The sequence below is a fragment of the Rattus norvegicus genome, chromosome 6, assembly GCF_036323735.1.
Source record: "Rattus norvegicus strain BN/NHsdMcwi chromosome 6, GRCr8, whole genome shotgun sequence".
Classification (NCBI taxonomy): domain Eukaryota; kingdom Metazoa; phylum Chordata; class Mammalia; order Rodentia; family Muridae; genus Rattus; species Rattus norvegicus.
The window spans coordinates 19868187-19879031 of NC_086024.1; the positions used below are offsets into that span (position 1 = coordinate 19868187).

Consider the following 10845-nt stretch of genomic DNA (forward strand, 5'->3'; position numbering starts at 1 on the left):
AGTGTTGGGTCCAATTCCTAGCACCACATAAGTCAGGCATGGTGATCGTCCTTGTAGCGTCAGCATTTGGAAGGGGGGGGATAGGAGGGTCAGAAGTTCAAGGTCTTCTTCTGCTACATAGCAAGTTCTGGGGCAGCCTGGGTTACATGAGACAAATACAGGCTAGGGAGCAGGAACAGAAGGACAAAGAGAGACAGAGACAGGAAGAGACTATTCTAGAACATGTTGGTATGCTGCTCAAAATGACAAAAAGGAATCGTCAGCCAGGCGTGATGGTATGTGCTTTTAATCCCAGGACTTGGGCAGAGACAGGTGGATCTCTGTTAGTTCAAGGATAGCCTATTCTACAAAGTGAGTTCTAGGACACCCACAGCTATACATGCAGAGAGACCCTGTCTCAAAACCAAAACTAAACCAAAAAGAGATCGTCGAGGAAATCAAGTCCTCTATTTCCATACCGGGATAAGAAGTTGTGCCATAGGGTCAGAATAGAAGGAAGGGACATAGCTGATAGGTGCGCAGTTTTGTGGTACAGAAGTGAAGGTACCCCAAATGATGCTGTAGCTTCTCAGTGAAGGCAAGCTAGAGACTCCTCCCACTAGGGATTATATAGAGACCCTATACCCTGAGCCCTCTGCATGCTCCAAAGCAAATCCGAGCTCCCTTTATTCTTCTACAGATTATAGGTAAAGTTGCTGCTTGTCGTCTGTACCCCTTTCTAAATGAGAAGCCGTTTGAGATTAGGGGTTTACCTTGTATGTGATTGTATGTGTTTCTGTATATGTATATGATTATGTGTATGTGTATGCATATGTGTATGTGATATGTAATGTATGTGTATATGGTATACATATGCATGTGGTATATGTGTATTACATGACATATATGATGTGGTGTGTGTGTGTATGTGTGTTTGTGTGTGTGTGTGTGTGTGTGTGTGTGTGTGTGTGTGTGTACGCACAGCATCAAGGGCCATAGAGATGCTCATAAGTGATCAAACTGTCACCACCAGGTAGGGGGAGCAAGGAAGATTAGTTTTCTTTCTTCTACTTTTTTTTTTAATATCATCTAAATGTCAACAACAAGCTTAGAGAATTGTTAGGTGGCTCTCTGACCCTCCCATTCCAGAAACAGCTGGATCCTCAGCTCCAGTGCAAGCCGCATCCTAAGACATGATGGTGTCTTAGGTCCAAGTGGATGGATTGAGCCGAATTGAGGACCTGGTTACCAGGGTTACCTTCAACCCTGGCAAAATGGATATTGCGCTCATCAATGACTCCTCCACTGACCTCGACTGTGTGCCAGCAAGCAAGACAGCACAGTCATCAACAAGAAGGCCATCTCTGTCTTTCAGGAGCAAGATCCAACCAGGATAAAATGGTCGTGCTGGTGCCAAGTGTGTTGGGGGAAGTTGCTGTTGTCTCCTCCACCATGGAGAAGGCCAGAGCCCTCTTGGAAGGGTCGAACCAAACAGGTGATCATCTCCTCCCCTTCTGCTAATGTTTGGGATGGCTGCGGACCACCAAAAGTGACAACCTGTCCAAGGCTATCAGCAAAACCTCCTGCACTGTCAAATGCTTAGCCCGCTGCCGAGGTCATCCATTACAACTTCATCCTCACCAAAGGGCTTGCAACTCCAGTCCCAGCTATCACTGCCACTCAGAAGACTCTAGACAGCTTATCTGGGAAGTGTACTGTGATGGCCATGGAGCTGCCCAGGACACCATCTCTGCACCTGTCATCCAGTGCTCCCAAGACTGTGGTTAAGATCGTGCCAGAGCTAGACAGGGAGTTCACTGTCATAGCCCTCTTTTTCTATCCCCAGTGGGTACCTCACAGATATGGCATTTCTCCCAGAGAAAGCTGCAAAGAACGGTGACATCAAGAAAGTGGTGGTGCAGGCACTGGTGGTAGTGGGGGTGGGGTAGCTCTGATTCTTTCTAAAGCATACACGAAGACCGGGCTATCTCTGGTCTCCCACCTCCTTCCTCCATGTTCTTGACAATCAAGTATTCCTATTGAAATGGACAGACCAACTCCTGCAGAATCAGAGAGTAGAAAGCCTTCATGAGAAAAGACCACACCACATTTAAACTCTAAATAAGCCATACCAAAAAGCTTTGGAGATTATCAGTTAATATTGGAGGATGATGGGTAAAATCAATACATGGGCCAAAGGACAGGGAAATTGTGGGAAACTTTTTTTGAAGAATCAAGCATATAATAATAGCAGAGGTAGGTCAGGGTATCAGGACTGTGGAGCAGCTGAAATACAGTTGCCAACTCATGTACATAAAAAACCAAACACCAAAGAACTGGACTGACAGAAAAAAAAAGCACACACACATTATAGAGAAAGGAGGAATAGAAAAGGGGGAGTAATATTAACATTCACATATTCTATAAAACAGTTGATAACACAACCACATTTTGGGCATTCACACTACGTGCCTTTGCAATGAGGTTACAGATTTGCTTGCATGATAAACGAATGTGAAATTTATTATTTTTAAAATAACTGGGGCTGGGGATTTAGCTCAGTGGGGCTGGGGATTTAGCTCAGTGGTAGAGCGCTTACCTAGGAAGCGCAAGGCCCTGGGTTCGGTCCCCAGCTCCGAAAAAAAGAACCAAAAAAAAAAAAAAATAACTGGTGTATCATATCGACAGCAATATCCACAGGCATCTCAAGTTTCTGGGAAATTATTGCCTATAGAGAAATATGCAGTACCTACTCGATTCCCAGTCCTGGTTGAGAGTGAGCAATAAACATAAAAATCAACATTTCCCCTCATGTTCTCCTGTGAATTAAAAGGGATTGGCGATACCGGAGAGTTGGCTCCCAGTTAGGACCTCATAGTGCTCTTGCAGAGGTCAGAGTTCAGTTCCTAGCACCGATAGCAGACGGCTGGGGACCAACTGTAATTCCAGGGAATTGGGAATCGTGCGCCCTCTTCTGAACTCCATGGGCAACTGAACTTATATGTGCTTATAACACACGCACGCACGCACACACGCACGCACGCATGCGCGCGCACACATACACGTAATTTTAAAATAAAAACAGTTTCTGTGAAAAACGCAGGGATCTGCTTGATTGCTGCAGGCGAGTGTCAGGATAACTGTAGGCCTCAGCCTTTCTAACTTGCCTGAAGATTGTCTAGCGGAACCCGAGCCTACTTAAACACAGCTTTAGCCAAAATAAATGGCCCTTGAGCTGCGGGGCTTGCGATTGAGGCGCATCTGTGCTACCCCGACCCACGCCACCCTCCTCCTTTGTGTAAGGAGTCTGCGATGTGGAAGGGGAACCTAAGTCGCCGTGTGCTGAGATCTGGTCCGCAGGACGAAGAGAAGTCTGAAGTGCATTGTGACCTGCTAATAATCTTTCACAGCTAACCAAGTGATCACTGATTAAAAATAGCATTGAACATGTATTGGGCATCTATTTCGGGCTTCATTTTATTTGGAATGCAAATCCTGTTGGAAGCCAAAGCGGCATAAGCAGCAGCTGGAAATCAACTCGGAACGTTCCAGCCAATTCACGTCGAGCTCAGTTGGCAGAATTAATGCCATTCTGCCGTCTCAGCGAAGGAGAGGTGGTTAATTATGCCCCACTGCCCAGCGGTTTCTATTATGGACACATCTGGACTGAAAGGCTCATTTGAAATCTCCAATCTCTCAGCTTCCTGGTGCCTAAATCAAATAGAGGAGTTGATTTGTGATGAGCAGAGGGGAGGGGGCGTGGGCAAACAGCTTCGCCCATGGGGTTGGGAGAGGCTGCGAGAGTTTCAAAGGCTCTTTTATGGCCCTAGTGCTGACTTCATCATCATTGTGGACCAGTTCCTAACACACTGTGTCTGGACAGGTTGCGCTGTAAATAATAAATAAAACAGTCGCATTCATGCCTGCACCTCAGGGTGAGGGAGTTTAGTTTCCACGGTGCCCTCTGCTACTGCAGGCTGTGATGTTCTCATCTCTCCTAAAGGAAGGTAGGTTGGGACCTTGTCTGCTTTGAGAAAAAGCCTTTCAAGAAATGTCTACGCCCTGGATCAAGACACGAAGCCTTCCGTTATAAGAAAAACAGCCTCCAACTGACGGCTGCCTCTTGGCTTGGCACAGGAACCGTTCCATGAAATCTCTGTTGGAGATGCCATCTTTGAGAGGAAAACTTGAAAAAGATCATCACTCAAACCCAGGGTGGCCATGGAAATCCTCCAGGGCTTTAATTTTAGAAACTGGACCATTTTCTTCTTTCCATTTATATTTTCTCTTGTACATACTGAGGAAGTTAGGTTTTGATGATGTAAAAATGTATGATGGTCACGTCAGAATAATTAGCATTTCCCTCTCTAAAGATGTATCAGTCCTGTGTGTTGGGAAGCTTAAAAAATTACTCTGTGAAACTATGTATCTGGCTGCCCATTGTCCACTCTCCATTGCTAACTATTTCCTTTTATGAAATCAACTCTTAGGTCATAATTTTCTTTCTGTGCCTGGCTTGTTTCACCAAGTACAAGCCAGGTCACTTTCTCTTCCACTTGGACTTCAATAGCTTGTCTCCAATCTCCCTTCGTGCCTGCGTGTTCCTGAAAGACACCACGAGTTCCACCAGTTGGAGCCTAGAGCTGGGAGCCTGGGCCAGGCTCCGTAGATGCATTACAGGTCTCCTCCCTGCTGGTATGTGGAGGCCTGAGAAGCCCTTCCCTCACTCTCCAGCCTCCCTCAAACTGCCTGGTGACTAATATTAATGTCTAGTCCATTCCTTTATGCCAAACCCTGCAAGGCTTCTGCCTTAGTAAAGTATAAATGTCTTGAAAGGCAATAAACATGGCTTAGCAGTCCCCGAAACTGACAGAAGCTGTTTCCAAACTCACATCAACTCACTGTCTCCTGAGAGAGGGAGAAAAGTTGCTGTAGAGAGAGTGAGAAGTGGCTGCTCCAAGAAGGCCATACAATTAAAGTTACTAAAAATCAACTCTGCTAGAGACCATGTCAATAATTTTGCCTGAGATAAGCCTTGTTTACTCTACAGTAATTGGCACAAACTATTTGAATGATGGGTAAACTTTCAACTTTAGAAAGATGGGGGAGTCCATCAGTTCATTTAAAAATTAGAGAGAATTTAATTGTATTTAAGTGTGTATGCGAGGGGGGGGAGAGAGGTAGAGAGTGGGAGGAGGAGAGGGAGGGGGGGAGAGGGAGAGACTCACTATGTAGCTCTGGCTGTCCAGGAACTCACTATGTAGACTAGGTTAACCTTGAACTCACAGAGGTCTGCCTGTGTCTGCCCACCAGGAGCTGGGTTTAAAGGTGTCCACCACCACACTCAGTCATAAGCTTAGTTTTTAAAGAGCTTCTAAACTGCTAGAAGAGATGGCATATTGCCCCTCCTCTCCCCAGGAAGCACTTAACCAGTCTGAATGCATCTCTGACAGTTCAGGTCAGAGCATTTTGGCCCTAGGTAGGTGTTGGAACTAGAGTATGTTGGGGGCTTATTCTAACTCTAAGGCTCTAATCATTTGTTAATTATCTCATGAACATTCACTACTCTGGCCACAGGAGCTGAACTCTGTGGTAGCACAATGTCCAAAGCAGAAAAACGGGGATCCTCAACTTCCAGATCAGAGAGACTGGCCATAGCTCCTTTCACTTCTTATAGCATCGGGAAACCGAGAAGACTGAGGAGTCACCTAGCCGGGGCACAGACAACATTCAGAGGCCCGACCCCTCCACCCTGGATTCCAGCCTCAGAAACAGCCTTTCTATGGCAGCATGAAGTCCCAGGATAGCACCTCTTGCAATAGGTTCTCCTAAAAGCAATCTTACAAGTATGTCACTTCCCACCTGTGCTGGAGGACCAAGCCAAGGCAAGGAGAACAGGCTAGAGCCAGATTTGGGGATTTAGATTCTAGGACTGTTCAACGCCAAGCACAAGGACAGAATCCTAAAGGAAGAAATTGGTATTATGCAAAAAGTGAGTGCTTTGGACCCAGAGATTTGCATTCAAACCCCAGGTGGGCTGCAAGTTCTGCCCAGATGTACTTAGGCTTTCTGAGCCTCGGCTGTCCCATGAATAATTGCATGAGGATTAAATTAGACAAGATATGGTGAGGAAAACAGGAGCTGTGTTCAGTGTAACTGTGAGCTATCCCACTCCCTCTGTGGAGGATTCTTTGGTTCTCTGCCCAGTTACAGATTAGAATCACCTGGGGTGTTTGCAGCCCATCTCTCCAGAGCTAGCTTCCCTTTCCTGCAGATTCTGATGTGATTATCCAGGATGAGACTCAGTCTTTGATACTCTAGATATTCTTTTTTAAACCTTGCCCATATTAATAGCTCCTGCCCAAATACATCAAAATGAGTAGCCCCCCCCCTTGGACTTGGAATTTTATATTAGAATTTAGGCGCATATTTTACTTCTCTGCATCTTGATTTAGTACTAAAAAGAGGAGTGGCGTTCTGGTTGTTTAGAATATTTGCTAAGATATGTTTGCAAGGTTTCTAAAATGATAACTGAAAGCTAGTTGCTGCTCAACAAATATTCACTCCATGCATTCTGCCCACACATACGCCAAGATACTGACAATATAAATGAGGATGATAGATAAAAGTTACCATCCCTGTTATCTTTAAAATTAAAATAATTACTAACTACCCCCTCCCAAACTGTCCCACCTTATTGTCAACTTTAACATAGGCTTAAATTCCAGTATGGGGTAGAAATTGTGTTATATGCATACCTAATTCCTCCTTCTCATGCCCAGGGCAGACATCACTAATCAATTACAGCATTCTCTCCTATTGATCTCATATGAAGGCTCCAAAGTCCTAAACCCCACAAACATCTACTAATAATAATGCATAGCATATGTTCAAAATAAATTGTCCATCCTTAACATACATCATGGGCAGCTGATTAGCCAAGGATGAAGGTAGACCCTGAGGGTGCCACAATACTGGGTGATCTGATCTATCCTAAGACTTTGTGCTTTCTAATGAGTGGGGGCAGTGCTAAGGGATGGAGTAAATGCCAATGTGAAATAGAAGAACCAGGGCCCATGGCTTCTAGGAAGGACCATCAAGATGTTTCCAGAAGACAGATTATTTCTCTGACTTAAGAAACAAAAGTACTGACAGCTGCAGCTTCCCTCTCCTAACGTGATGGACAGGCTCTAATGAGCAAACCCCATGATGCTCAAGTCAGTGGCTAAAAACTGACATTGGTGCCCGCAGGTTTATCACAGCTGAGACCTCATGAGTGTCAAAGATAGCCGGGGTCCTCACCTACTGTGTTGTCTGTGTCAAATCCTTCTGCTGGTAGAGATTGCTGCTCTAAATCCTTATTATTGATTTCCCCCTTTTGCCAGCTATAAGCATGTTCACTCTTTAAAGAATAGCAGCCTCTGAAGGCCAAATCCCAGTGGGTCTGCACTGCTTCCATAGCTGGAGTGGGATATCCTACTGGTAGCCCTTCCGTGAAAGATTTTTCACTGGGAACCTTAAATAAAATTGTAACACTATACTCAACTTTACTTTTTGTTTTTGTTTCTTGGTTGATTGGTTGATTTTTGTTTTTGTTTTTGTTTTTGTTTCTTGAGACAGGGTTTTCCTATGTAGCTTTGGCTGTCCTGCAATTTGCTCTGCAGACCAGGCTGGCCTCAAACTCCTAGAAATCCACCTGCCTCTGTTCCCCGAATGCTGGAATTGAAGACATGGTTGATTCCTTATCTTTTCAAGATCAAGAAAACAGTTTTTTGTTGTTTGTTTTGTTTCTTTGTTTGTGGCTATGTCATGTTTTGTTTTGTTTCAGGTAAGAAATTTAAAAATGGGAGCTAGGAAATAGAGTCACAGATTAATTTGGAGGGTTGACTTTGTTCGGTGTTTTTGTCATATTGTCACTTCATTACGCACAGTGAGAAGCCAGGAAAGAAGCCGACTCTCAAGCAGGTGAGGGTCTGGTGACCAGGTGGGCAGCTTGAAGATCTGTGCATCAATGCAGGGCCAGGAGCAGGTGAAACACAGCAGGGGTAGGGGTGGGATGGGAAGGGGGTGGGAGGGAGAAGGAAGGGTGTGGTTGGGAGATAGAACAAATATGTAATATTGATGAAGAAAAAAGGAACCAAAATTCTCATCTCCAGAGAAGGGTTTTAGAAACATTAGAGAAAAATATAGAAAAGAAAGAAAGAAACAAAGAAACAAAGAAAGAAACAAAGAGAGGCTGAGGAATTGAATTGGAATTGAGGTATAAGGACTCCTGCCTTTATTATATAGATATAGCTAGATACATAGATATGTAAATAAATTCATAGATAGATAAATAGATACATAAATAGATAGATACATAGATAAATACATAGACACATAGATAGATACATAGATAGATGCATAAATAAATACATAGATACATACATAGAGAGGTAGATACATAGATACATAGAGAAATGTGTGTATTATGTACTTATGCAGACTAAATACATAAATAGGCATAGGTGCATATATGTGCATTTGTATACATATGAGATGAAACTATTTGGACTTAATAAAGGCACATGGAGACTCCAGATTTTGATTTCTAAATGTTATCCTTTATTAAAAGGAATCAGAAACTCGTGGGGTAAATGACTTACTCTGGAGCTGAAACAGGGAATGTACGAAACAAACCGGAGAACATCTTATGCCTGAGAGGAAGAAAGCACACCGTGGACGAGGAAGATACAGCAAAAGGACAGAAGCTTCAGCTTAAAAGACATCGAAAATAATGAGAGTAATGGGTTACAGTCTTTGACTAAACTCGGACTCCGTATGTCTATCTATGTTAATATAAATAAGTGAACGGATTATTGGAGGAGAAGACTAGCTCTCATTTATAGTACAAGGCCAACCAATAAAAACAGAAGACGTGATGGGACTGACACTCTTCATGTAGCAAACAGTCTAAAGGGGGTTCATTCTGTCAGTGAGGACTAAGGTCAGTACTTGGAAGTCTGATAAGAAACTGTAGGTTTTTGCCTCAGACTGAGTCCCCACAAAATTTTAAACAAATGCAATCGAGAAAAATGTTCCGTTTAAGGCAGAGAGGCCCTGAAAGCATCAGCATGTGCCTCCGGATGTGAGGCTCTATGTAGAGAGCATTTCCGTAGACTTACAGCCAAGAATGCACAACCTCGGTCCGATCATAAGAAACTAAGCCCAAATCAGAGGTCACCACGCAGAATACACAGCTAACTGTCAAGCACAGGGAGAACAAGGATGGACAGAGGGGCTGCAGCTGTGTGAAGAAACCTGAGGAGACACGAGAACCAAGGCACTGCCTGTTCTTGGACTGAGGCCTGGAGCGCAGAGGAGAAAGGAATCTGGAGGATTCTTGGTGAAAATCAAATACAGCTAGTGAACTGGCCAGGGCTGTTACGCCACACCGGATAATCAGGTCTGGAGAGCCGCATGTTGGTGCTGAAGGAAAGAGTACTTGTCTGGAGAAAATACATCCTGGAATGTGGCAGGGGACGGTTCCATCATGGCTCCAGCTCCCACTCAAGTGGATGAGAAGCAAAGACCATTCATAGCCCAACTAGGGGGACAGCGGATGGCAATAAATACACAAAACATTAATGAGTGGAGAGACTGGTGAGGGAGTGCTTGCATTCCAGAAACTTCAAAAATGATTTCAAAATGAATGAAAGGGAATCTATTATGTAATAGCTATATACAGCTATGTATTTAGGCAGACACACATCCAGGGTGGTGCAAATTAAAACTACATGAGATCCTATGACACATCAACAAAAGAGCTAGTTAAAATAACCGTAGTACCCCATGTTCAAAAGGGTGTGGAGGAAGAGGAGCGCTCAGCCCTGTTTGTGGGAATGGAAAATGACCTGGCCATGTTGGGAAAAGATTTGACAGTATTATTGGGCAGTGATGGCGCATGACTTTAATTCCCGCACTCAGGAAGCAGAGACAGGAAATTCTCTGGGTTCAAGGCTAACCTGCTCTACAAAGTGAGCTCCAGGACAGCCAGGGCTACACAGAGAAACCCTGTCTCAGAAAAAAAAAAAAGTAACAGTATTATAAAACTAAACATAGCCTCCTCCACACAGTATGTCTCAGGAATTCCACTCTTAAGTCATCCCCCCCCTCCTAAAAGTAAAGTAAACAAAATAAAAGTGTCATCAGAGACACTTAACCCATAGAAGGCAAAGATCAGAAACAGGCCTTCCGTCAGAAAGAAACTCACTATATCTAGACAATGCAATGCTACAAAATAGTAACGATGAGCAAAGAATTTATCTAAACTATCTCAAAAGGGGATGGCAAAACCATGCTGTGTAACGAAGGTCCTATATAAAAGACATTATGAATCCTTCCAGAGGTATGCCATTCTCCCATGGGTATCCATGCTTGAGTTTGGGTAGGAATGATGAAATAATGTTTACCTGGAGGGAATTGATGTGGAGGTGGGAGCCGTGGGGCAGAGGCATGAGGCTGCTTCCAGGTATGGTCATGTTCTCTCTTGACAGCAGTGAGCCGACCAGATACAAGCATTAATCAAAGCTTATCAAATCACATGCCGAAGATTTTCACACTTCTATAGGTACAAGAAGAATTACCACGAAAGGCGAGAGGGAAAATGAGAATGGCTGGACAATAGGTTATTTATGTGCATATTGACCTGTTCAGGGGGAAGCGTGCTACATCAGCAACTTGTTCTGAAATGCATTTTACCTTGAGGTGGATCAATGGGTGACTAGAGAAACTTTAAACACAGAATACAGATGATTGCTTGTTGAGTGCTCTGTGTGATTTCTTGATCATCTTTTCTGTATGCTTGATAATTGCCATAATGAAGTG

The 10845-nt window shown here is 43.9% G+C and overlaps 1 long non-coding RNA gene across 2 annotated transcripts in view; it reads left to right on the plus strand.

The window, feature by feature from the left end:
- The window catches only part of LOC120103476 (uncharacterized), a 50384-nt gene extending 40779 nt beyond the window's left edge, over nt 1-9605 (plus strand). The window contains exons 1-4 of one of the 2 annotated variants that reach the window (XR_005505707.2): nt 24-275; nt 1355-4674; nt 7911-8008; nt 8594-9605. This is a non-coding gene — a long non-coding RNA (uncharacterized LOC120103476). Of the gene's footprint in view, nt 1-23; nt 276-1354; nt 4675-7910; nt 8009-8593 lie in introns of those variants that run through there. The other variant, XR_010052485.1, reaches the window with a different exon arrangement.
- Nucleotides 9606-10845: the final 1240 nt, after the last annotated feature.